General features: G+C 46.5%; 1 protein-coding gene across 3 annotated transcripts in view; it reads left to right on the forward strand.

Annotated features, from left to right (window-relative positions):
* Positions 1–677: 677 nt before the first annotated feature.
* Positions 678–23,963, forward strand: part of Atg7 (autophagy related 7) — a 226,487-nt gene continuing 203,201 nt past the window's right edge. For 2 of the 3 annotated variants that reach the window (XM_059258393.1, XM_059258390.1), the window contains exon 1: positions 684–735. The gene's annotated coding sequence lies outside the window, so the exon portion shown is untranslated. Of the gene's footprint in view, positions 736–23,963 lie in introns of all 3 variants that reach the window. The other variant, XM_059258391.1, reaches the window with a different exon arrangement.

Consider the following 23,963-nt stretch of genomic DNA (forward strand, 5'->3'; position numbering starts at 1 on the left):
GGGTTTGGCTGTGTTGTTTTGGTGCCTGTCCTGGATCTTGCTCTACAGACCAGGCTGGCCTCGAATTCATAGATATACGCTTGGCTCTACCTCCCAAGTGCTGGGATTAAAGGCGTGTGCCATCACAGACTGGCCTCATAGTACATTCTTAAGAAGTGATTTCATAGTCACTCTAGCTGCTGGCTGAAGTAGGTTGAACGGTATTTTTGATACTATTTGGTTTTCCAGTGTCATGGGCTTTTCCTATGTAAATCAGATCCTTTCGTGAGGCGAGGTTGTGTAAGCTTTTAGTCCCAACACGGAGTCGTGGGAAGCAGAGGCAAGTGGGTCTGTTAGTTCGAGACTAGACTGGTGTGTGTATACAGGTCCAGAATAGCCACAGCTATGTCGTTTGACCTTTTCTTTAAAATAAAATTGGATTAAAAGCAAAGAACAAAAGCAAATCTGTTCCTACAACTGCACTCTAGAATCCCCCTGGGAATTTGATAATAATGACAGTCACTTTGTTGTCCTCTGTAGTCACTAGCAGGAAAGTGTAATCTTCCTTAAGAGCCCAAGGCTTACAAGGTTGTAGCTTTCAGGCGTTACGCCCCCGTTAGCGCGGTGCTAGGGACCCCTTTTTGTTTTTATCCATGTGCGCACGCGCGCGGGCTTCCGCGTTTGTGTGGGCTGGGTTACTACGTCATTGGGCTGCGCGGCGCGGCTGGAGCTGTGGTTGCCGGAAGTTGAGCGGCGGTAAGTAAGTCGTGGTTGCGGAGCAGGCGCGGGGTTGGCGTGGTTCACTTAGGAAAGCTGAGGCTAGTTTGGGGGCTGCTCTGAAATATTCTTTACCCGTCTTTACTCCATCCCCTCCTTCCCCGGCAGGAAGTGTTCCGATCCCGGTGTCGGGAGACACCTCTGGTATCTCATTCTGACAAGTCCTGCCTTTGCGGTGTGTGTGGACGGGCCCAGGAGTGAGCTTGTGCCTCTGGTCTGTGAAGGGCTTTGATCTTGTTACTTGTTTTATGAGGAGGACACAGTTCTTCGTTTAAGGCTTCTCTAAGAAAGGATCTGCATTCTGTTAAAGGGTCCAGAGGTTGCAAACTAATACTCTATAGGAATCAGCCTGGTGAGGCAAATGCACGTGTCAGAAAGTTTCTGAGCCAAGTACAGTCCCGTAGAGAAGCGACCCCAGCCGCAGGGAGGCTGAGCCAAGAGAGTTGGTATTTAGGACCAGCCTCGGCAATCTGACACAGACCTTTTCGCAAACTGGGAAAGGGGCCTGGGGTGTAGCTCAGTGCCATAGCGTTTCCTCAGCATTCCAGGGCTCCGGGTTCAATTGACAGCACATTCCAAATTGAGACCGAATTCAACCTGTGTCTCTGTACGTAATCTTTATTTTAATTCCTTTTTTTTTTTTTTTTTTCCCCTTCGAGACAGGGTTTCTCTGTGTAGCTTTGGAGCCTGTCCTGGAACTCGCTTGGTAGACCAGGCTGACCTCGAACTCACAGAGATCCACCTGGCTCTGCCTCCCGAGTGCTGGGATTAAAGGCGTGAGCCACCACCGCCCGGCGTTGTTTGTCTTTTTTAAAAAAAATTTTTAACCCATATAACTGGTGAACAGACGTGTCTGTGGCTGTAGACTTCAGAGCTCTGTCTCAGGCTTCTCCTTTCCCATAGACTGCGCATTTTTGTCTTATGACACCTCAGCTTCCTGGCCTCAGTTTGTGAAAGCTCATGATTTCCTGTTGCTTCCAGCTTGCCTCCCCCAGTTCTTACTGCAAAAGTCATGTGAAGAGCTGAGGACTGTGGTCAGCAGCCACAGCTCATGGCGCTGTCGGTTTTGAAGTTACACTTGCTCTCAGCTGACCTGCATCTCTTTGAAAAATGCTAGATTACCTTCCTCATCCTTCTGTAGCTAAATGCATTTAGTTATTTACCCAGAGTGAGCTCTACTGATATACAAGGATTTTCATATCACTTATTAGTAAGTCCCAACATACCTTTCTAGATGTCTGGCATACTATATATGCTTAACAAATATGCCTGGATACACTTAATGAAAGGTGTATTTGATTGTCCAGGCTTCACTTGTAAGCCCTAAAGATGAAACAGGATCTCATAACCCCATGTAGGGGTCATGATGGTGGTGATTGTCAGTAAATTGTACACTTTAATGAGGTGGTAGTGTTTACCATTATCTCAGCTCTTGGGAAGCTAAGGCATGGAAGGATCAAGAGTTCAAGGTGTGCGGGGTATGGTGGGCTGTGGGCTTTTATTTTGAAAGTGTTGGAAGTGGGAAGCAGGGCATTGAAGAATATTAAGCAAGGAGGGCATGCGTTGTCATCTCTAAGTCACTGAGGCAGCAACTGGCAGCATTGCACAGGGAAGGCCTACCTGGGGACCTGTCAGGGTTCTGTGGCAGTGATCCAGGTGACGAGGACAGCAGCCTCAGTGTATGTGTGGTGTGGCAGCAACAGCAGAGCTCTGAGCTTAGACTTGGTGTCAGTTGGCCTCAGTCTTAGCCCTTCCCCAGAGAAATGAAGTCCACGGATGCATTTCTCGTCTTCTGGTTTTCCTTCCCTCTCCCAGTGTCTGAAGGCTAACTGTAGACCTAGGTGAGTTAAGAGACAATTGGAATTTCCATGTTCATGGCAGACTGGACAAGTCTTATTCACTGGCTCTTAGCCCAACTCCAGAATTTGCGGTACTCCCTACCTTCTTTGCCCAGGCCACCCCACTTTGAACTGGCTTCTGCATGTCAGACTGGAGCATGTGTGGAAAGGAAGTCTTCAGAGAATCCAGCTGTGTAGGGTGCAGGTTCTTTGGCGTTCCCTAAAGCCCTGCTAGTGACCTAGTAAACACATCATGTTCTTCCTACGGTTGCACTCTTATGTCTCCAGCAGGTCTGAAGGCTGCCTTCATGGCTGTGGGCTTATGTCTCCAGTAAGGACTGAAGGCTGTCTGCATGGCTGTGGGCTTATGTCTCCAGCAGGTGTGAAGGCTGCCTGCATGGCTGTGGGCTTATGTCTCCAGTAAGGACTGAAGGCTGTCTGCATGGCTGTGGGCTTATGTCTCCAGTAAGGACTGAAGGCTGTCTGCATGGCTGTGGGCTTATGTCTCCAGCAGGTGTGAAAGTTGTCTGCATGGCTGTGGGCTTATGTCTCCAGCAGGTGTGAAGGCTGTCTGCATGGCTGTGGGCTTATGTCTCCAGCAGGTGTGAAAGTTGTCTGCATGGCTGTGGGCTTATGTCTCCAGCAGGTGTGAAGGCTGCCTGCATGGCTGTGGGCTTATGTCTCCAGTAAGGACTGAAGGCTGTCTGCATGGCTGTGGGAAGCTGTTGTCTGTTTCCTGTCTCCTCCCCTCAGTCCTCCTCTCTGCCTCTTGCTGAGCTCACCATATTACACCCATCAGCTAAGGCTCTTCTCCCTTCTCTGTTGCTCCTCACCCACTCTTTTTTGTTTGTTTGTTTGTTTGGTTGGTTGGTTTTTACATCCCAACCAATGTTTCCCCTCTCTCCTCTCATCCCAGTCCCTCCCCTACTCCTATTGTTGTGGAATATTAGTTGAAGATGTGTTACATTTGTTTCTGCTGTGGAACATTTGTTTAATGTTGCAAAGATGTGTTGCATTCTTTTATGTTGCATTTGTTTAACTCTGTGATGCTGTGTTACTGTGCCTGTCTAAAACACCCGATTGCTCTAATAAAGAGCTGAATGACCAATAGCAAGGCAGGAGAAAGGATAGTCGAGGCTGGCAGTCAGTGAGAATAAATAGGAGGAAAAAAAGAGAAGAGAGAGGAGCGAGAAAAGGAGAAGGAGAAGACACCAGGGGCCAGCCATACAACCAGCCACGGAGTAAGAAGTAAAGAAAAACATATAGAATAAAGAAAGGTAAAAGTCCAGAGGCAAAAAGTAGATGGGATAATTTAAGAAAAGCTGGCTAGAAATGAGCCAAGCTAAGGCCGGGCATTCATAAGTATGAATAGGACTCCATGTATTTATTTGGGAGCTGGGTGGCAGGCCCCCAAAAGAGTAAAAAAAAAAAAAAAAAAAAAGAGAGAGAGAGAGAAACACCTCATCCACTCCTGTTTCTCTTCAGAAAAGGGCGGGCCTCCCATGGATATCAGCCAGCCATGGCATATCAAGTTACAGTGAGACAAGGCACCACCTCTTCTCTTAAGGCTGGATGAGGCAATCGGGTGGCTCCTCACCCGGTCTTCTTCAGCCAGCACTCTGCATTTTATTCTAATTTGGGGGAAGACAATGTGTTGGCAGGGATCTGGTGGCTGATGCTAGTTTGTAATCCCACCCCTGGGGAGACTGAGGCAGGGGGATTGAGACAGATGGAAGCCCGGCTGACTCCATAGTGTGGCTGTTTGAAAGGGAGGGAGGGAAGCTGCCGAAGAGGAGGAGGCTCAGGAGAGGCATGGAGAGCTCACAGACTATGAGGCTGATTCCTCTGCCTGTGAGGTCCCATCTTCTTTCCCTGGGACCTGGTTTCATTGTCCGTTTTCTTTGCTGTTCTACTAACCATCCCCACCTGAGTAGCCTCAGTTTTCTCTTCTGGTGGAAAGAGACACACCCTCTATTAACTGTTGTCCACCTTTCTTGCCACAGCGTTGGTGAGAGTCACGAGGAGCATCCTGCTTCCTCCCATCCTCCTTGTTTGCCATGCTGCCTGTGCCCAGCACCCACCACACTGCTATCCCCAAGCAGCTGACTGGACTCCCCAGCTTTCCCGCTTCATCTGTGAACTGCTGGCATATGTGCATTGCTGTGCTGCCCTGTGCTTCCCAGCCTGGGCATTTTCCTCGATTACATCCATGGGCTCTTTCCGTTCTTTTGCTCTGAATACCAGTTTTCTCCAGGGCTATGCCCACAATTCTTTGACCTTTTCACCCACAACTTCATGCTAACAGACCTGTGATCTCTGCTCTGTGTCATGGGACACTCCTACCCTGAGTGTCGTCCTCATACTCTGAGTCCAAATGGAAGCGTGTTACCATTTCTGTTGTCCTTTCTGCATCCTTTACTCCGTAGCCATCTTCTTCCTGTCTTCCAGAAAGAACCTCAGAGTCCCTTTTCTATGCCTCCTTGCCTTGCCTAGACTCCTGCCCTGCCTCCTGCTGCTTGGCCCATCTTAGCAGTCTACCCTTGCTACTGCACAACCCTTCATGGAGTGCAGTGCTCTGCTGGAATGCAAGTCCTTTTCCCATCAGGCCCTTTAGGATATGGCTTTGCCTACTGTGGTGACTAGAATGTTTCCAGCTGCTGTCCTTGCACCTCTCCTTCATGGTGTCCAGGCCCATTCCTGTTTGCCTCAACATATCCTGCTGTCCATTCATTCCTAGATCTGATGTGGTGTGAATTCTAATTTGTCTTAATAAAAACCCAGAGTCAGATATAGGGGTAAATGCCTGAAGAGCTGCCAGCCACTAGAGAGACTTCTTACCTCTAGGAATCCTCAGACTGAAATGGGCCAAGCTCCTGTCTTCACCCCGACTTTTCACTTCCTCCTTCCACCTAGCCATATCACTCCCTGTTTCCTCCTCTCAAGTGCTGGGATTAAAGGTGTGTGCCACCACTGCCTGGCCTCTAGTGGCTAGCTCTGCCCTCTCTGATCTTCAGGCAAGCTTTATTTGTTGGAGCACAAACAAAATGTCACCACAATCTGGTCATCAGCAAGCCTGTGTTAGGTACATGTGAGTGGCTGGGGACTGAGGCATGGGCTGGGAAAACAGTGGTGGGAGCATGGAAACTAGCACGGTAAGGTGAGGTGCAGAGTGCTTTTGGAAGGTGCGGTGTCAAAGACTGGACTCAAGGTGAAGGTCTTCTGTAGAAAGGATGGTAGGGCTGAGATGTAAAGGGAGAAAGAAAATAACTGTGTGAGTGTATAGGACAGGAATGTTGCATGCTGTACAGAAGCCATTGGATGATTCTGGAATTGATGTGGAAGGAAAACAGCTTCCTCTTTGTTTTCTTTTTTAATTTTGAGATGGGGTCTTATTCTAGTGTAGGCTGGCCTCAAACTCATCATCCTCTTGCTTCACTCTCCCCAGGGCTGGGATTGCAGATGTATGCTGAAGTCTCCTGCCTACCCTTCTCCCTTTGGCCTACTGTAGTGTGTGTGTGTGTGTGTGTGTGTGTGTGTGTGTGTGTGTGTGTGTGCGCATTAGTGCTGCTGCTGCCAGCTGCCCCCATTTCTCAACATTTAGATGTATGTTGGGCTGTTTTATTTTGCTTTGCTTTGCTTTGTAACCACAAGATATCACTTTTCTTTTTTCTTTTAATTGAGAGGGAACTGGCCAAGTTCAACATTTTGCAGTGTGAAGCTCAAAAGAAAAAAAATCATTCCACTCAGGCTGCCCTAGGTCCCTACTGAGAGTGCTGGTCTGGTTTTTAAAACCTTGGCTGAAGGGTGTCCCTGGGAAACACTCTAGCCTAGTGACTGCAGTTAGACATCCCTTCTCCTCTCCCCCTACACCTCTGCAGACCTTTGCCACACACTACATACTGTGCTTGTTTCACTTGCAAGTTGTGCTGCTGTTCCCAGCATGCATTGCCTAACACAGCTAGCTCTGAAGGTGGGCCTATTGCTGTCTGCTACAAACCCTGAAATAGAGCATGCATGGTGGGTGGGGGCAGGAGATTGGGTAAATGTTTGCTGAAAGGCAGGAAATCTGTACGTCTTTAACACGTTTTGATGGTGTTAGCTCATCACTCCCATGTTGGGTACTGAACTCAGGGCCCTATGCTTGCTAAGCAAGGGCTCTATGACTGAATTAAGTCTCCAGCCCCTTGGCTATCTGTCTTGTGTGCCTCTCACACAGCTACGATGTGCATTTTCTGATTGAATCCTCATGATGCTGCAGTCAGTAGCATCTCATGTGATGCTTGTGAAACTGTGTCCTCCTCTCTCTCATTCATCTCATCCTCCAGTGTACCAGACTGCACTGTGTTCTGTCTCTAGGTTTCAGGTCCTCTTAGAAATATTTTCCTTCCTGTGCTGTAGGCTGAACCAAGTGCCTCACACAGGCTGAGCAGGAGCCCAACTACTGAGTTACATCGCCAGCCCTGAAGCTTCTTTAAATTGTATAATTTTTATTATTGAAAACAATTTTTAGATTTGAATATATTTTCATCATATTCTTCCCCTCTCCCAAGGCCTTCTAGATCCTCTCCTCATTCCTATTCAGCCAACTTTAACTTCTTTAAAAAAAAAAACAAACCACAAAATGAAACAACATCCAAATAGAAAGGTATAAATGACAGAGAAGTTGTTAGCCTTTACCCTAGTGGCTAGGTTTTCATGCACTCATTCATTCATTTATTTTTTAAAAAATATAACAAGGGCTGGAGAGATGGCTCAGAGGTTAAGAGCACTGACTGCTCTTCCAGAGGTCCTGAGTTCAATTCCCAGCAACCACATGGTGGCTCACAGCCATCCGTAATGAGATCTGGTGCCCTCTTCTGGCCTGCAGACATAACACTGTATACATAATAAATAAATCTTAAAAAAATAAAAAAATAAAAAAATAAAAATAAAAAAAAAATATAACAAAATATAAGATTAACAACTATCTCATGGAAGTTAGAACCAATAGAAGGAAAAGAGCCAAGAGAAGGCACAAGAATCAGAAACCACCAGTTTGTATACTCAGGAATCCCATAAAAACACTAAACTGAAAGCCATAATATATACACTAAGGACCTGGTACAGACCTGTGTAGGCCTTGCACATGCTGCTCCAGTCTGTGTGAGATCATATGAGCTTTGCATATGTTGATTTAGAGAGTATGTTAGAGTTTCAATTGCTGTGAAGAGACACCATGACCAAGGCAACCTTTTTTTTTTTTAAGGGTTTTTTGAGACAGGGTTTCTCTGTGTAACAGCCTTGGCTATCCTGGAACTCGCTTTGTAGACCAGGCTGGCCTCAAACTCTCAGAGATCCGCTTGCCTTTGCCTCCCAAGTGCTGGGATTAAAGGCATGTGCCACCTCACCTGGCAACCATGGCAACTCTTATAAAGGAAAACATTTAATTGGGGCTGGCTTACAGTTCAGAGGTTCAGTCCATTATCATCATGGTGGGACATGGCAGTGTGCAGGCAGACATGGTGCTAGAGAGGTAGCTGAGAGTTCTGAATCTTGCATAGGCAACAGGAAATGAACTGTCTCACTCAGCATGGCTTGCATATATGAGACCTTAAAGCCTTCCTGCAACGAAACCACACCTACTCCAACAAGGCCACACCCCCTAATAGTGCCACTCCCTTTGTGGACCATTTTCTTTCTAACAACCACAGAGGGCCTTGTTTTCTTTGTGTCTCCATCCTCTCTGGTTCTTACAGTCTTCCATGGGGTACCCTGAGCTCTGAGGGGAGGAATTCAGTTGCGACATATGATTTAGGGCTGAGTGTCCCAAGGTCTCTCACTCTCTTGTAATGTCTGGCTGTGGGTCTCTATATTTGTTCCCATCTGCTGCAGCAGGAAGCTTCTTTGATGATGGCTGAGCAAGGTACTCATCTATGAGTATAGCAGAATATCATTAGGAGTTATTTTGTCACAATGGTATTTTTGTTTGTTTGTTTTTCTTTTTTTAGACCAGGATTATTTGGTTTTACCCTAGGTTCTGGGCTATCTCATCTCTGGTTCTTGACACCACACAATGTCAGGTATGGGTTCCAGCTTGTGGAGTGGGCCTTAAGTCAAATCAGACATTGGTTGGTTGCTCCCACAGACTTTGTGCCACCATTGCCCTAGCAGAGCCTGCAGGCAGGACATCATTGTAGATCACAGGGTTTGTGCCAGCCCTGAAACTTTAAAAGAAATGTGTGTGTGTGTGTGTGTGTGTGTGTGTGTGTGCATGTGCACATACTTTGTGTGTGAATAAGGATGCAGGTGTGTGTAATGATTAAAAAAGAAAGAGAGAAAGGTGGAATAGGTAGGTGCCTTTGGTGGGCCCTGCCAAGGTATGCCACTAAGCAAACATGCCACGTGCAGCAGAATTAGTGCAAGAGGTTTATTGGGGGAGGGGAAGAGTGAAAGGGTGAAAGGTCATGTTGGAGTGGGAACATGAGAGAGGCAGTCAGACAGACAGACTGAGAGAACAGGGAAGAGACAAGAGGAAGAAGAGGAGTCAAGAGGCAAGAGAGTCAAGAGAGGAGCAAGAGGCAAGAGATCGAGCTATGCCTCGTGAACACTTTTAAGGGGTGCACATGTCACAAGGCTGAAGGTGGGAAGGCACCTGGCGGTAGGTGATGACGTAGTAACTTAAGTGCTTTGGTGGCAGAGGCAGGCTGCTGCAGAGGAGGAAACCAGCAGTGTGGAGGTCAGATGACCTCTCACCTTGTTTGAGACAGGCAGTGTCTCTTTGTTGGTTTTCCACTGTGTGCACCATGCTGGCTAGTAGGGGAGCTTCTGGGAATTCTCCTGCCCCCTACTTCCTGTTTCCCTGCTGGAGCCCTGGGCCCTAGGAACTCCTCCTTCCTGCCTTTTCTAGGGGGGTTCTCAGCAGGAGCTGCTCCATTCCCAAACAGCCTGTGCTGTAGCTGTTGAGCTCCTTTGTGGGAGGGGACCCCAGGTGGGCACACCTTGGGCAGAGTTGGGGGATCCATGTTTGTGGATCACTGTTGGCTAGCACAGAGAGGGAGTGGAAAATGGATTACAGCTGTGCCTCTGAGCTATGCCTGGATGCCAAGCCCTGGGCAAACATTTCCATCCTCCTTCATCTTTAGAGGCATCCTGGCATCCTGGGTTGTGAAAACTGTCTCTACATTACAGAACGGGAAATTTAGGTTTCTCAGCTAGTATCAAGTGGACTTGGAGGCTGGCTTCTAGGGGGCTTCAGACCAGATTTTTCACTGTGCATCCTGCCAACTCTGTTGCTGGCATTTTCTCTCTGAACCATTAAAAACTCCCCTGCTCTCTCAAAGCAAGCAAACAAAAAGCCCAAGACAAAGAATGATAGTGAGGCCATTTGGGGGGATGGGTAAGCTGGTGTGTTTATCTGTTCCTTCTCCAGGTCCACTTTCCCTGAAGAGAGCCTTTTTGTTTTTCTCTGGCTGCTAATTTTCTACCAGTGTGCCTCCTTCATTTCTAACAATCCTACACTGGCCTGCAATTTGCTGTGTCCAATCCAATTAGGCCCATGCTGAGAGACAACTGCTGGGCAGCCTCACCACAGCCCAGCAGACACATCTTCTCTTCATTTCGTGAACATCAAAGCCCAAGAACCTCCTCCTTCAGCATATTTGGTCACAAAGAGCCAGAAGAGCTGAAGAAGCACTAGTTCATGGAGGACAGGCCTCATCTAGAGCAGGTTCTGTGTTAGAGGGAAGGCGTCATCTGTAACCCGGAATGTGGCTCTGAGGCTCTTTGTGGAGTTGGTTTGGCTTTGGCTTTCTTTCTTTCTTTTTTTTTTGTTTTTTGTTTTGTTTTTTTTGAGACAGGGTTTCTCTGTGTAGTCCTGGATATCCTGGAACTCACTCTGTAGACCAGGCTGACCTCAGACTCAGAGATCCACCTGCCTCTGCCTCCTAAGTACTGGGATTAAAGGCGTGCGCCGCCGCCGCTACCAACCTTCACCTTGAAGCTTTGTCTGAACATGAAAGGTTTTCTTCCTCATTTTTATTTAGATTTATCCTACCACATAATGATCATGACTATGTCTTTACAAAGGTAAATGCCTCATAAGCAACCCAGCTCATGCTCTAGAATCTTTTGGAAGGCTTCCTTATGCCCTTTCTCAGCCATCTACTTGCCCCTAACCTGGAGTTGACTTAGACTTAAAGTATCTTGTCGATGGAGTTTTCCTGCTGTAGAATAAAGCTGTGTGTCCAGGTGTTAACATGGGTCTTCTCAGTGTTATCTTTTGCAGAAATATTGCCAGAAGACCCTGTTGATCTCTCTCCTAGAAACTCCATTCAGGGTTGGTCTCTTTCTGTCTGTCTGTCTCTCTCTCTCCCTCTCTCTCTCTCTCTCTCTCTCTCTCTGTGTGTGTGTGTGTGTGTGTGTGTGTGTGTGTGTGTGTGTGTGTGTTCAGTCTCCCAAGGAGAACTAGCATTTCAGCATACTCAGCTTTCTGTTCTGGTTTTATCCAGCAATACTCCTTAGTGAAGCTGAGCCCTAGTTCCTTCCACGCCTAGTGTGTCTTCTACTTCCTCAGTTTGCAGCAGGGCCTCAGTCGGACTTCTGACTCTGTGACATCTTGGACAGTTGTCAGCCAGTCCTGGCCATCCATTCTGCATACAGTGTTTCAGTTTGGGTTCATTTGCTGTTTATAACCAGGGCAGCCATGTTCTCCTTCATTTGACCTGACAGCAAAGAATGTCTGTCTGCTGCCATTAACTTTGACATCATCAACAGTATTTGTGTGTGTGTGTGTGTGTGTGTGTGTGTGCGCGCGCGCGCGCGCACGCACGTGCGCATGCCATGGCACTCATGTGGAGGTTAGAGAACAATTGCAGGAGCTGGGTCTCTCCTTTCGCCATGTGGGTCCTAGGTTGTCAGGTTTGGTGACAAGTGTCTACCCACTGACCCTTCTCACCATCCCTCTCATGACACTGAGAGCCATTTTGCAAAGGACTGGTGATGAGGGTAGCGGGTGAGCTTGAACCATGATCTGCACTTTGGGAATTTACAACTGAGTGGGTGGAGGAGGTTGGGCAAACCAAGAGGGAACATGGCACCCAATGCAGAGCCAGCTTCGAACAGCAGTACTGGCCTGTTGCTGGTGAGAGACTGTGTGAGGAGCATTGGGAAGGCTTTCAAGCACACGGAAGCCCCACGCTGGCTTCAGGATGCTCGGCAGGCAGTGTCACCTGTGACACTATGGTCTGAGTGTTTCCAGGTTCTTGGCCTCTTATTCAAGAGTAAAATAAAGTCCATACAGATGACAAGGTAGTGAGGAAACTTGATTCAAATCAAAGTGATAGAAGAGTTCAGAGTATACTGCAAGAGAGCAGCCAGAAGCATGAAGATACTCTGGGGCCCCTGCCTGCGTTCTCTTTATGGGGTCTAAAGAAGGAGAGGCTGTTGCTAAGGAACCTCGTATTTTGGGTGGTTCTCTGTATTGATAGATTAGATCACGTAATACTTTTTCTGCTGTATATGTCCTTCCCTGTATCTGATTTTAGTTATATGCACTTCCAGTTCTGCACATGGTAGGTAGGGGATTGTCCCTAAAAATTCACCTGAGGATGCAGTTTTACCTTATTGTACCAAAACTGGTTCTTATACCTAGACACAAAGTGGGCAGAATTAACTGGAATCTGTCTGAATTTGACCACTGTCAAGGGAAGGAGAAACCCATTCAATTGTTGGGAGAGGAGTAGTGTGTATGAGTAGGCAGATGTAGGTTGGGGTCCTAGGTTGCTAACAGGTTCAAAGAGGTATGTGTATGTATGTATAGTATAGGCAGGTAAATGTCTCAGGCTTCCAGGTGCATTGTTAGAAGAGGCAAGTGTGTATAGCTTATACCAAGTGGAGTCCCAGGTTACTAAACTATCCCCTATGCTTGCTTGTCTGATAGGTGAGTGTTGGGGAGAAGGAGGAGCAGTCCTCTGACAGGGAGAGCTTTGATGCAGCAGCTGAAAGCAGGCATTAGGGAGCAGTAGGCAGCTTGCCTTTTCTTGAACATCAAGTCTGAGCTGTAGGGAGGCAGGGACATGAGCTGAGAGTGGAGGAGTTGACAGGCAGTGGCAGAGACCAGGAGAAAGTGTGAAGGAAATCCCCAAGATGTGGAAGTGTGGTGATGAGATATGGTACTGAGCTTCTGAGGACCTGGAGTCCTGCAGATTCAGCCTTTCTAAGGTGTTACCAAGTCTCAATAAAATTTAACTGTGCTTCATCTAATGCTGAGAACTGGGTGAGTGTTCTGCATAAACTGTATTTACCTGATCATAAAGATATGTTTACAGGGAGCTGGGCATGGTGGCACATGCCTGTACTCCCAGCACTCAGAAGATCCAAGCAGGGATTGTGAGTTCAGGGGACAGCTTAGTCTTCATAGAACATTCACAGCCAGCCCTTGCTATGTACAGAACCCTGCCACGCTCCCCTGTCTAGTATGCCCAGTATCCCAAGGTCACATCCTAGACCAACCTACTGTGGCCTTTGATTCCTACCTTGGCCTTCAGCAGCAGCCCTGGATGCTTTGTTGTTGTTGTTTTGTTTGTTTTTGTTGTTTCAAGACAGAGTTTCTCTGTGCAGCAGCCTCTGGCTGTCCTGGATCTCACTCCATAGATCAGGCTGGCCTGGAACTCACAGAGATCCGCCTACCTCTGCCTCCCGAGTGCTGGATCAAAGGCGTGTGTCACCACCCAGCTCCTCGATGATTTCTAATGCCTTGTAAAATATTCTGGCAGAAATTTCAGTCTTTGTAAAGCATAAAAACAAAGCATCATAAAAACCAAAATAAACCAGATTTTTTTACTTTTTTTAATTGTGGATAAGTGGTTTCGGAGGCCAGAGTGGACACTGGGTCTCCTGCTCTATCACTCTGCCTTTTCTCCTTGAGATGGGGTCTCTGTTTAACCTGGAGTTCACCGGTTTTACGACTCACCTGCCCGGGGAGCTTCTAGTGTCCACCTGCCTGCCACCTAGTGCTGAGGTTATAGCTGTGTGTGACTATACTCAGGTTTTTAGGTGGAATCAGCAAGTGTTCCCACCACTGAGTCCTTTCTCCAACTTGGTTTTAATATCTTTAAAGGGTGTAACAAGGGAGAATAATATATGACAGAAACTATTTGTGGCTTGCAGTTTCTAAAACATTTACTTTCTAGCTGCTTCCAGGAAGTTTTGGGCCCCTGGTGTTTCTGGCACAGCATCCTCTGAGCACCATCACTTGACAAATGATCCTCATAGCGATGCTCCAATGCTTCCACTAGTGGGAGGCATGAGCAGCCCATTTCCTTTCTGACAACTCAGGCAACAATTGTCATTTGGGGTTTCTGATGGAATTTGTCTTATAATGTGTCATCTGGGCACTGGCCTTGAGTGATGTCTTATAATGTGTCATCTGAACACTGGCCTTGAGTGATGTCTTACTGTGTGTCATCTGAGCACTGGCCTTGAGTGATGCTGTCTTACTGTGTGTCATCTGAGCACTGGCCTTCAGTGAAGACAAGAGTACACATTCCATGTCAGCATTTGTCAAGCATCTTCTGTACTCCAGGCACTGTGCTCAGCTGAGGAGAAGTGGATGAGACAACCTTCTCTTCTTTTTAATGTTAAAAAAGTATTTATTGAATTTATTCTCCTAACATTAAAAATGAAAACATTGCAGGTAAAAGATTCAGGTTTTAGGGCTGGAGAGATTGCTCAGGGGTTACAAGCTCTGGCTGCTCTTGCAAAGGACCTGGGTTTGGTACCCAACACCCACATGGTGGCTCACAACTGTCTGTAACTCCAGTTCCATCGGCTGGCATCTTGTGGCCTCCCTGGATATCTGTACACTCATGATAAAGACACATACATGCATACACACACACACACACACACACACACACACACACACACAGAGAGAGAGAGAGAGAGAGAGAGAGAGAGAGAGAGAGAGAGAGACTCACATGCATATAAATAAAAACTAAAAAAAAAATCTTAAAGATTCAGTTTTAAGCAATTTTCAGTCTTTAAAATATATTTCTGTGCTGGGTGATGGTGGCACACCTTTAATCCCAGCACTCAGGAGGCAGAGACAGGTGAATCTCTATGAATTCAAGGCCAGCCTGGTCTACAAAGTGAGTTCCAGGACAACCAAGGCTACATAGTGAGACCTTGTCTCCAAAAACCAAAAAATTAAAAAAAAAAGTCTGTTTTGGTTTTTTTAATTTCTTTTCTTTTCTTTTTAGATTTTTAAAATATCCTTTCGATAGTGTATTAGTCAGGTTCTCTAGAGGAACCGATAGAATGAGTTATTGGAGTGGCTTTCAGGCTCTGGTCCAGCTAGTCCATTGGCTGTCTACCAACGGAAAGCCTGAAAATCCAGTAGTTGTTCAGTCCAGGCGGTTGGACGTCTCAGCTGGTCTTCAGTATACTCTGGAATCCCAAAGAAATAAACTCTAATGTCGTGAAGGAATGGACTTGCCAGTGAGAGTGAGGGCAAGCAGGCAGAAAGCAAAGCTTCCTTTTCAATGTCCTTTCCACAGGCTGCTAGTAGAAGGTCTGGTTCCGATGAAAAGAGGACCTGCCCATCCCAATGATTTAATTAAGAAAAACATCTCACACATGTACCCAGATGCTTGGGTTTTAGTGAATTCCAGATGTACTCACGTTGACAACCAAGAATAGTCATCACAGATAGTCTCCATCCTTTAAAAAATATACAGAATTCTTCCATCTGACATGGTTGCCAAAATCTTTCTTTTTTCCTCCCATCAGCGGGAGCACAGGTTGACGAGGTGCTGGTGTAGTCAGCTGGGGGCACTGATGGCAGTGCTGGGTACCTGACACCAAGGCCTGCCCCATCCATGACTCAGAGCATCACCAAGCTGTCCACATGGCCATTTGTCTGGACAGAAAGAAAAGCACTCTTATTTTCCTTATTTCTGTATTGCTGTTCCAGATACATGTGCCAAGTTAGAAAGACTCAGAGAGTGACTCTGTCGGTAGCCTGCCCCAACCCCTGGCCCTTTGCCTCCTGCTCTCCTCCTGCCCATTCCTGCCTCCTATCCTATTGTAAAATCTCTTTACCATTTGTTAGCAAACAAAATCCATGCACAAATATTAAAGAACAAAAGAGGAACCTGATCCAAATCACAGACCACCGCTAATACCTGCAGTCACTTGCTCCTGGCTCAAAGGGGCCATGCACTTCTCTGCTCAGCCTTTTCTCTTGGTCACATTCATCCCCAGTGAAAACCCCACCTCTCGGACAAAAATGCTCCTCTGAATTGGCTAGTGGACTGGTGACAGAATTCCTGTAACATTTCTCCCTTTTTGTCTCATTAAGAAGGGAAGGTTCTAACTCTAACATAGTAAAATTGTATACAATAAGAATTATTATCAAGTATTGTCCAGAAGAAAGGAAAAGTAATAACCTTAACAAAAATGAAACTACATACAACAAGAACAATTATCAAGTAAGAAATACATCTCAATGTCTACTCCATAAGTAACTGGCAAATTTATAGAGATGACTCCATTAGCTGTCCTCTCCTGAAAAGTCTAAAGTTTTGTACCTAGTATGCCTTTTGCCAAGATTCAGGAGAACTGTAATTATAACTGTTTAGTCTTTAGCCCCATCAAAGACCTGATAAGGAAATAATATTAACTGAGTAAGCAGGGAGTACAAGTAAGCAACTCCCCAAAAATGTGAGAAATGACAACTGGCTGCCTAGACAGTCACCCAAGATTCCTCTGCAATGGTGGGGCATCCATCTTTTGCCTGTAGGCCGAGAATATCTGACAGACCTTTTTTAGAAGCAAGAAATTTTGAAAGATTGTCCTACCCTGTTTTGGCAAAGTTCAGCAGTCATCATTCTTTGTGTTCTGCTTGTCCAGTTTGGGTAGCGTATTGTCAACAGTCAAGGCAAGGGCAGTTTCTTGCCCTAATGGCTAGCTTATGCCACAAAGAAAGCAAACTCCATATGTAGTTTCTTTGATACCCAATATCCTCTTTAGAAGTAGATCAGTGCTGCCAGGAGCAGACGCATCTCATGTCAAGAAAAGTCTAAGTTATTAAAACAAGCTGTATAGGTAATACATTAAGCAAAAATAGAAACAGATGTACAGTATAAGGACAATAATTTCAAATTTGTAACAATATACAAAAATATCTTAAACAGAAGTAGAAACATATACAGTATAACAAAAATAACCTTATATTTGTATCAATGTACAAAAAAAATCCATACCAATGTAACTTATTTAAAACTAGTAGTTGCTTTTTTAGTTTGAAAGTAGATCAATAATCTACCTTTTTGTCCTATCATATCTACCCCCCCCCTTTTTTTTTTATCATATCCAATAACAACTTGTAACCAACCACACACACACAGGATGACAAATGTCCATAACCCAGTGAAAGACCAAACCTCATCCTGTTCCCATAACACTACCCCCCCCCAGCCTTTGCCCCCTGCTTTCTGCTCACCATCCCTGTCACCTACCCCCACCCTCTACTTCCTCCCTATCCTGCCTCTGCCACAGCTCTCCTCCTGCCCTCGCCACCCCCATGCCCAGTTCCCATCTCCTGCCCCCTGCCTCTTTTCCCTAGACTCCTGTCCTCCACTTCCTGCCCCCTCTTCCTGCCTCCTACTTCCTGCCTTCTTGTGTCTTGCCCTTCCCTCCTCCCCAGCTTCTTTCTCTTGATTAGTCTGGACACTCAGGGACATCTGAGCTCCCACATGTACGTCATTGGATGTGGCTCCGTGGATAAAAGTCTACAACTAGCTCCAGTGCTGTGTGGCACACGCAGCCCTGGGGTTTGTGTTGCCCAGCCGCCGTCATTTCACTTTCATCTTGACTGAGTTTTGGCTGCTGGGATTCTCGTGTGTTGCTTGTCAAGCCCTAATCAAAGCCTGTCTTCTTGCACCAGAAACAACAGTCCCACCCTGGGAGACTGGGGTTTGTCCCACAATCAGCCTCGGGGCCGTATCTGAACACGGTGGCCACCCGTATCTGAACATGGTGCCCAGGTGGGAATGGCAGAGTGGTTTTAGCTCTAAAGAGGCTGAGGTCTCTCCTGCCCTGTCCAGAGCTGCAGAACCTAGCTTTTCAGGAGGAATGAGAGCCGGAGACAGGCATGACTGACTGTACACCCTGGTCCCCTTGCTGCTCCAGGTCCCCTGCATGTCACTTCCTAAATCTTCCCTTCCAACTTAGCAACCGGCATGGTGTTAGGTTCCTCAGAGGTCTAGCCTGCCCTAATGCTTACAGCACATTCCTGATCCTGTGCTACTGTCCTTGCTACATCCTCCTGTAACTCAGTGAAGCCCAGCCATATCCTCTTAGAAAGTAAATAGGGTCTCGTAGTCTGCTCAGAATTTCTCAAAAGCTAAAGAAGCCAAAGAAAGTTTGAAGCATGTGCCTTTTACACTGTCAGCACACGGGTTATTGCCTTCAGGGTTTTTGTTGTTGTTGTTGTTTGTTTTTTCTAGAAGCCTCCCAACAGCTTTACTGAGGTGTAGCCGATATTACAGATGTTCTCTTGCCTTCTAAGTAGTCAACCTGGTGACCTTCCCAGCCCCTAAAGCTATAGAATGTTTTCTTTTATCTCTGGGATCATCTGGCCCCAGTACAATTCCATCTCAGTGCTCTCAGCAGGTCATCAGAGAGCACAGGGAAAAGAGGGGAGCCTGGTCCTCAGGAGGAAGTCGCCGCCGCCGACAGCTGACTTCTTGCAGCATTCCGGTGAGGTGCACCGCTGTCTGCTCCTGGCTCAGTCTCCTCATACACTGGGTGATGGCCCCGGCCCTGGCAGTGTCTGTCCTGTTGGCTTTGTCTGTGTTGGAAGGAAATCAGCATGCAAATGAGTATCCAGACACTGGGTGTTGGTTAGCTTACAGGGACTGGTGGACCAGATAGATTCTGAAGAGGTTGTTCCCAACAAGGTCCAGCAGCTCAGGGAGGACAGAGGGGCCCTGAAGCTAGCAGCCATGTATCCTTTCTTCCACCCCCTCACTGTGTGACTCTGGGCAAGTGGCTTAACCTCTCAGTGCCTCATTTACTGGTCTGTAAAGAAAACCATGTAACTGATACTGGGTTGTCATGGGAAGGGTGTGTACAATGTTTAGTGTAGTGCTTGGTGCTTGGCAGAATGAGCGTCAGTCTGGGGAGAACACTTTCCACTGGCCGTCATGAGTTTTTGTAAAGGGTACTGGGGAGATAATTTAGTCAGCAAGGGTCATGAGGACCCGAGTTTACTCCCTGGAACCCACCCATGTGTAAATACTGGGCATAGGCCAGCAAGGTGGCTCAGCAGTGTGAAGGCACTTGCTACCAAGCCCAATGACCTCAATTCAATCACAGACCCACAAGGTGGAAGGAAAGAACAAGTTCCTGGAAATTGTCCCCTGACTTCTCCTGTATGGCATGACATGCTTGCACACCGCATCTCCTCTTATTAAAAAATAACGTAAAAATCAATGCTTGGCACAGTGGCAAGCATTTGTAGTCGCTGTGCTAGGGCGGCAGAGACAAGGCGATGCCTGGGTCTCCAGCCAGTTTAGTGTCTGAGCTCCAGGGCAATGAGGTGGGTGTCGTTCCTGAAGATGACCGCTGGGGTTGTTCTCTGTCTCCACACACATACACCTGCGCACACATGCCCATACATGTTTTAAAAGGCATCCAAAGCTGTAATGGAAGCTGTTACCTGTGGGACCAGGAGTCACTGCATCCAAATAGCTGTGGGTGTTAATAGGAGCTGTATAAAGGACTCTAAGTGATGAGAAGGGGTTTTTCCAGCAAAGAGTGGGAAGATTTCCTTAGAATACCACAAAGGCCTCAGGTCAGGAAACAGCAGCCATGCCAGCATCTCCAAAGTAGCATCAGAGATCCTCCTGCATCACCGGGCTACTGGTCAGACTTTACAGGCTTCTGGCCACCAGTCTTGTTCTTTGTCCCTGCATAGGAAGAACACACAGGACCCAGGCAGCTCAGTTTTTAAAAAAGTTTTATTTTTTATTATTTTTATCTGTTTGTACGTACATACAGTGCCCTCCAGACACCAGATATCCTTGAGCTAGAGTTACAGAAAGTTGTGAGCTGCCATGTAGGTGCTGGGAACTCAACTCCAGTCCTCTGGAAGAATAACACATGCTCTTAACCATTAGCTCACACTTTATTTTTCGGACGCTTACAGAGAACCAGGTATGATGGTGTACACCTGTAATCCCAGCACTCTTGAGGCTCAGGCAAGAGGATCAAGAGTCTGTGGACAACCTGGGCTATATGGTGAGACCCTGGGTGAGCCTTTGCCTGATGTATGATGTTGCCCTTTGTGATCAGTGAAACTCGCCAGTTCTATAGGGAAGGGAGTAATTACTTTGATCCCACCTGCTGTCTTCTGCTGGTCTTTCTCGGTTTCCCAAGCCCTGCTGAGAGTGTTCCAGCCATGCCCGCTGGGGCCCTGGTGACCAAGCATACTTTTAAATGGATGGAGCATACTGAGCCTGTGGAAAGCAGCTGCCCCTGGGCATCCAGCAGCAAAGTGACCTAGCCCAAGCCTTGGGGACTCGGGCAGCTCCTCTCCTGTAGCGACTTTGAGTTCACAGCCTATTCCCAGTCTAGCAGTTTTCTGTTAAATTGCATTTTAGAGAGTCATAGGTATTAAAATCCAGTGTACAGAAGGTCATCCTGTAGTGTCCTCTGTCCTTGCTCTTTAAGGGCCTCGAACTCACAGAGATCCTCCTGCCTCTGCCCCCTATGCTGGGATTAAAGATGTGTATCACCACACCCAGCCCCTTTTTTGATTTGTAATTATTAATGGATATTTATTGCACATATTAATGGTTTACTGTGCCACCTCAATACATGTAGATATTGTGCTTTGATAACATTTTTCCTTGTGATGCTCTCTTATTCTCCCCTCCCTTCTTCCCTCCCTCCTTCCCTCCCTCCTTCCCTCCCTCCCACCTCTTACCCTTTCTTCCTTAATAGTCTTTATTTCTTTGTTTTAATTCTGGCTTCTGCAGCTAAGAGGAAACACATGCCATTTATCTTTCTCTGCCTCCTTTAACGTGATGACTTTTAGCAAATGGCCTGGTTTCATTCTTCTCTTCAGCCAACTAACACTCCATTGTGTATATTTACTATTTTCTTTAGCCATTCATCTGCTGAAGGGCCCCAGGCTGATTCCAGAGATTGACCAATATGTACAGTGTTGTGATAAGCATGGGCATGCTGATGTCTCCTGTATATAAGGTCTTAGAGCCCTTTGGTGCATGCCCCAGGAACAGTATAGCTCAATTACTTGCTAGTTAGCATTTTAGGTTTTTGAGGAACCCTGTACTTTTTCCATAATGGCTGAACTACTTTTCTTTCTACCAACAGCATATAAGGTTCATTTTCCTAAGTCCTTGGATTCCTTTTCCCTAAGTCCTTGCCAACATGTGTTGTTGTTTAATGATGATTATTAATTTTTGTTTGTCAGCTATTCTAACTAAGGTGAGATAGAGTATCAATGTATGTTTTTATTTGGATTTCCCTAATGGCAAAAGATGTTGAACATACGTTTTTATGTATTTATTGGCTGTCATAGTCTGTTGAGAACTGTCTGTTCAGTTTGTTTGCCCATTTGATGGTTGGAGAACTGTCGCTCTGACTGAAGTTGTCACATATTCTGGATAGTGAAGCCTCTGTCGGATGCATGGCTTGCAAAGTTCTCCTGTTCTGTCGCTGCCACTCTCAGTGTGGCTGCTCTTTAATTTGATGTAGTCCCATATGTCAGCTCCCAAGCATCAAAACTGAATCGTCATCTCAATGAACACAGAAAATGGCATTTATAAAAGCCAGGCTATCCTCTCAATTGAAAATCCGAGAAAGCAGACACAGAGCTATTGCAGCTCAGAGTGAAAAAAGCAGAACAGGACAAACCCAGGACATCTGTCAGGCTGAGGAGCAGGAACTGGCCGCAGTGCCTCAGAGGACAGAAAGGATGAGGGTGTCTGTACTCAGGGCTCATTCAATACTTGGAATTTTAGCCAGAACAGCTGTGAAGAGAAAGAAAGGAGTGTAAACAGGAAGGGAGAAGTCAAATTACCCCTGACTGCAGATGACAGGAATCTGTTGTTAGAAAACCCTCACGACTCCGCCAAGACTCTTCGAACCCATAAACAAATCAGTAAGGGAGCAGACCACAATCAATGCTGAAAAATCACTAGCTTTTCCGTGTACCAGTAATGAACTCACTGAGACAGAAATGGAAGAAAACAACCACCATCACTACTCAAAACAAAATAAACCCAGGAATCAACCCAGCTGAAGAGGTGAAGGATCTCTACCATGAAAACCAGAACAGTAAAGAAACTGACATTTCTCCATAGAGACTTCTAGGGTCCATGAGTCAGCATAATTAATACTGTTTTCAAATGGCCACACTACTGGAGCTACAGTCCCCAATAACATGCCAATGATCGTCTTCATGAAACTAGAAAAAAAATCCTAAAACACATATGAAGGAAGCTGAATATGGTAAATGTGACTGTAATCTCAGCACTGGAAAGGCAGATGCAGGAAGACTGAGAGACTGAGGCCAGACTGGGCTCAAAGAAAATAAAACAACAAGTTTATGTGGAAACACAAAAGATACCATAGAGTCAGAACAATTCTGAGCAAAAAGAGCAATGCTGGGGTCACCACAGTACCTAATTTCAAAATATACTATAGAAGCTGGACATGGTGGCACATGCCTTTAATTTCAGCACTCAGGAGGCAGAGGCAGGCAGATCTCTGAGTTCAAGGCCAGCCTGGTCTACATAGAGCGTTCCAGGCCAGCCAGGGCTACACAATGAGACCCTTTCTAATATATGTTATACACACACACACACACACACACACACACACACACACACACACACACACACTCATACTCATACTATAGTACAGAGTTGTAGCAGAAACAGCACGATGTATTATTGTAAAGACAATTATGTAGACCAATGGGATAAAATAAGGAACCTAGAAATAAATGCATGTAGCTGTAGCCAATTGATTCCTGAAAAAGGCACCAAGACCATATATTGAAAGAAAAGACAGTCTCTTCCACAGATGCTGCTGGGAAAAGTGGGCATTGGCGTGTAGAAGACAGAAACCCAAACCCCCTGTGTAACACTGTACAAGTGTGAACTCACAGGGCTGGAGAGATGGGTGTAACACTGTACAAGTGTGAACTCACAGGGCTGGAGAGATGGGTGTAACACTGCACAAGTGTGAACTCACAGGGCTGGAGAGATGGGTGTAACACTGTACAAGTGTGAACTCACAGGGCTGGAAAGATGGTTCAGTATTTAAGAGTACTGGCTACTCTTGCAAAGAACCCAGGGACTCAGCACCCACATTGTGCCTCACAGCCATCTGTAACTGCAGTTCCAGGGGATCTAGCACCCTTCTCTGGCCTCCAAAGGTACTGTACACAAACAGTGCATAGACACACATTCAGGCACACAATCATACACATAAAATAATAAATCTTATTTTTTTTAAAATTCAACTCAGATCTAAGTACTCGAAGGAAAACACCCAAGATCTGATAGAGGCAGCCATGTCCTCCATTAGCGCAGTAGCTCGGCCCCTTATTTCTCCAGATCACTTTTCTGGGCCTACCTCAGTTTCCTTGTCCATCATCCTCTGCTGAAATGTCTAACTGGATGGTGGTGGCACATGCCTGTAGTCCCAGTACTTGGGAGGCAGAGGCAGGAGGATCTCTGAGTTTGAGGCCAGCCAGGGCTAAGGGTTAGTTCCAGGACAGAAAAACCCTGTCTTAAAACAAACAAACAAACAAACAAAACAAACCCTAAAAGTAAAAGGGTCTGTCCTGTGTTTATACCCACGTCCTGCTGCCAGCCCAACGTCACTCTCCCTGGCTTGGCATGCCTGCTGCCCACAGGGCTTTTTCTCTTCCTCTTTCTGGTTTGTGTTTGCTGTGCTAGGGATTAGATCCAGGTCTCACGCTTTCGAGAACATATTCACACTACAACCTTGGCCCTGTCGTCCCTTGAACTCCTCAAGAGACCATGTTTGGTCACCTTTCCTAAGTGTCCCAGGAAGAACCGCCTCTTTTCTGTTCTCACCTCTCTGCCCCACTCAGTTCTTCGTCAGTTCATAGCCTCTTTATTTGTCTGCAGCGGGGATGGAGTGCAGGGACTCATGCTTGGTAGACAAGAAGTCCCTACTGACTGAGCTACATCCATGGCCAGCCTCTGAACTGACTTTGTCATTCACAGTCCTTTGCTGCTGCGGGTATGTGGAACTCTGTGTCCGTGCTGCTAGCTCTATCCAGGATTCTTCAGCCGTATTTCCCAGCTTCTTGTGGCTGGTATTTGT

The sequence above is a fragment of the Peromyscus eremicus genome, chromosome 3 (genome assembly GCF_949786415.1).
Source record: "Peromyscus eremicus chromosome 3, PerEre_H2_v1, whole genome shotgun sequence".
Lineage (NCBI taxonomy): Eukaryota > Metazoa > Chordata > Mammalia > Rodentia > Cricetidae > Peromyscus > Peromyscus eremicus.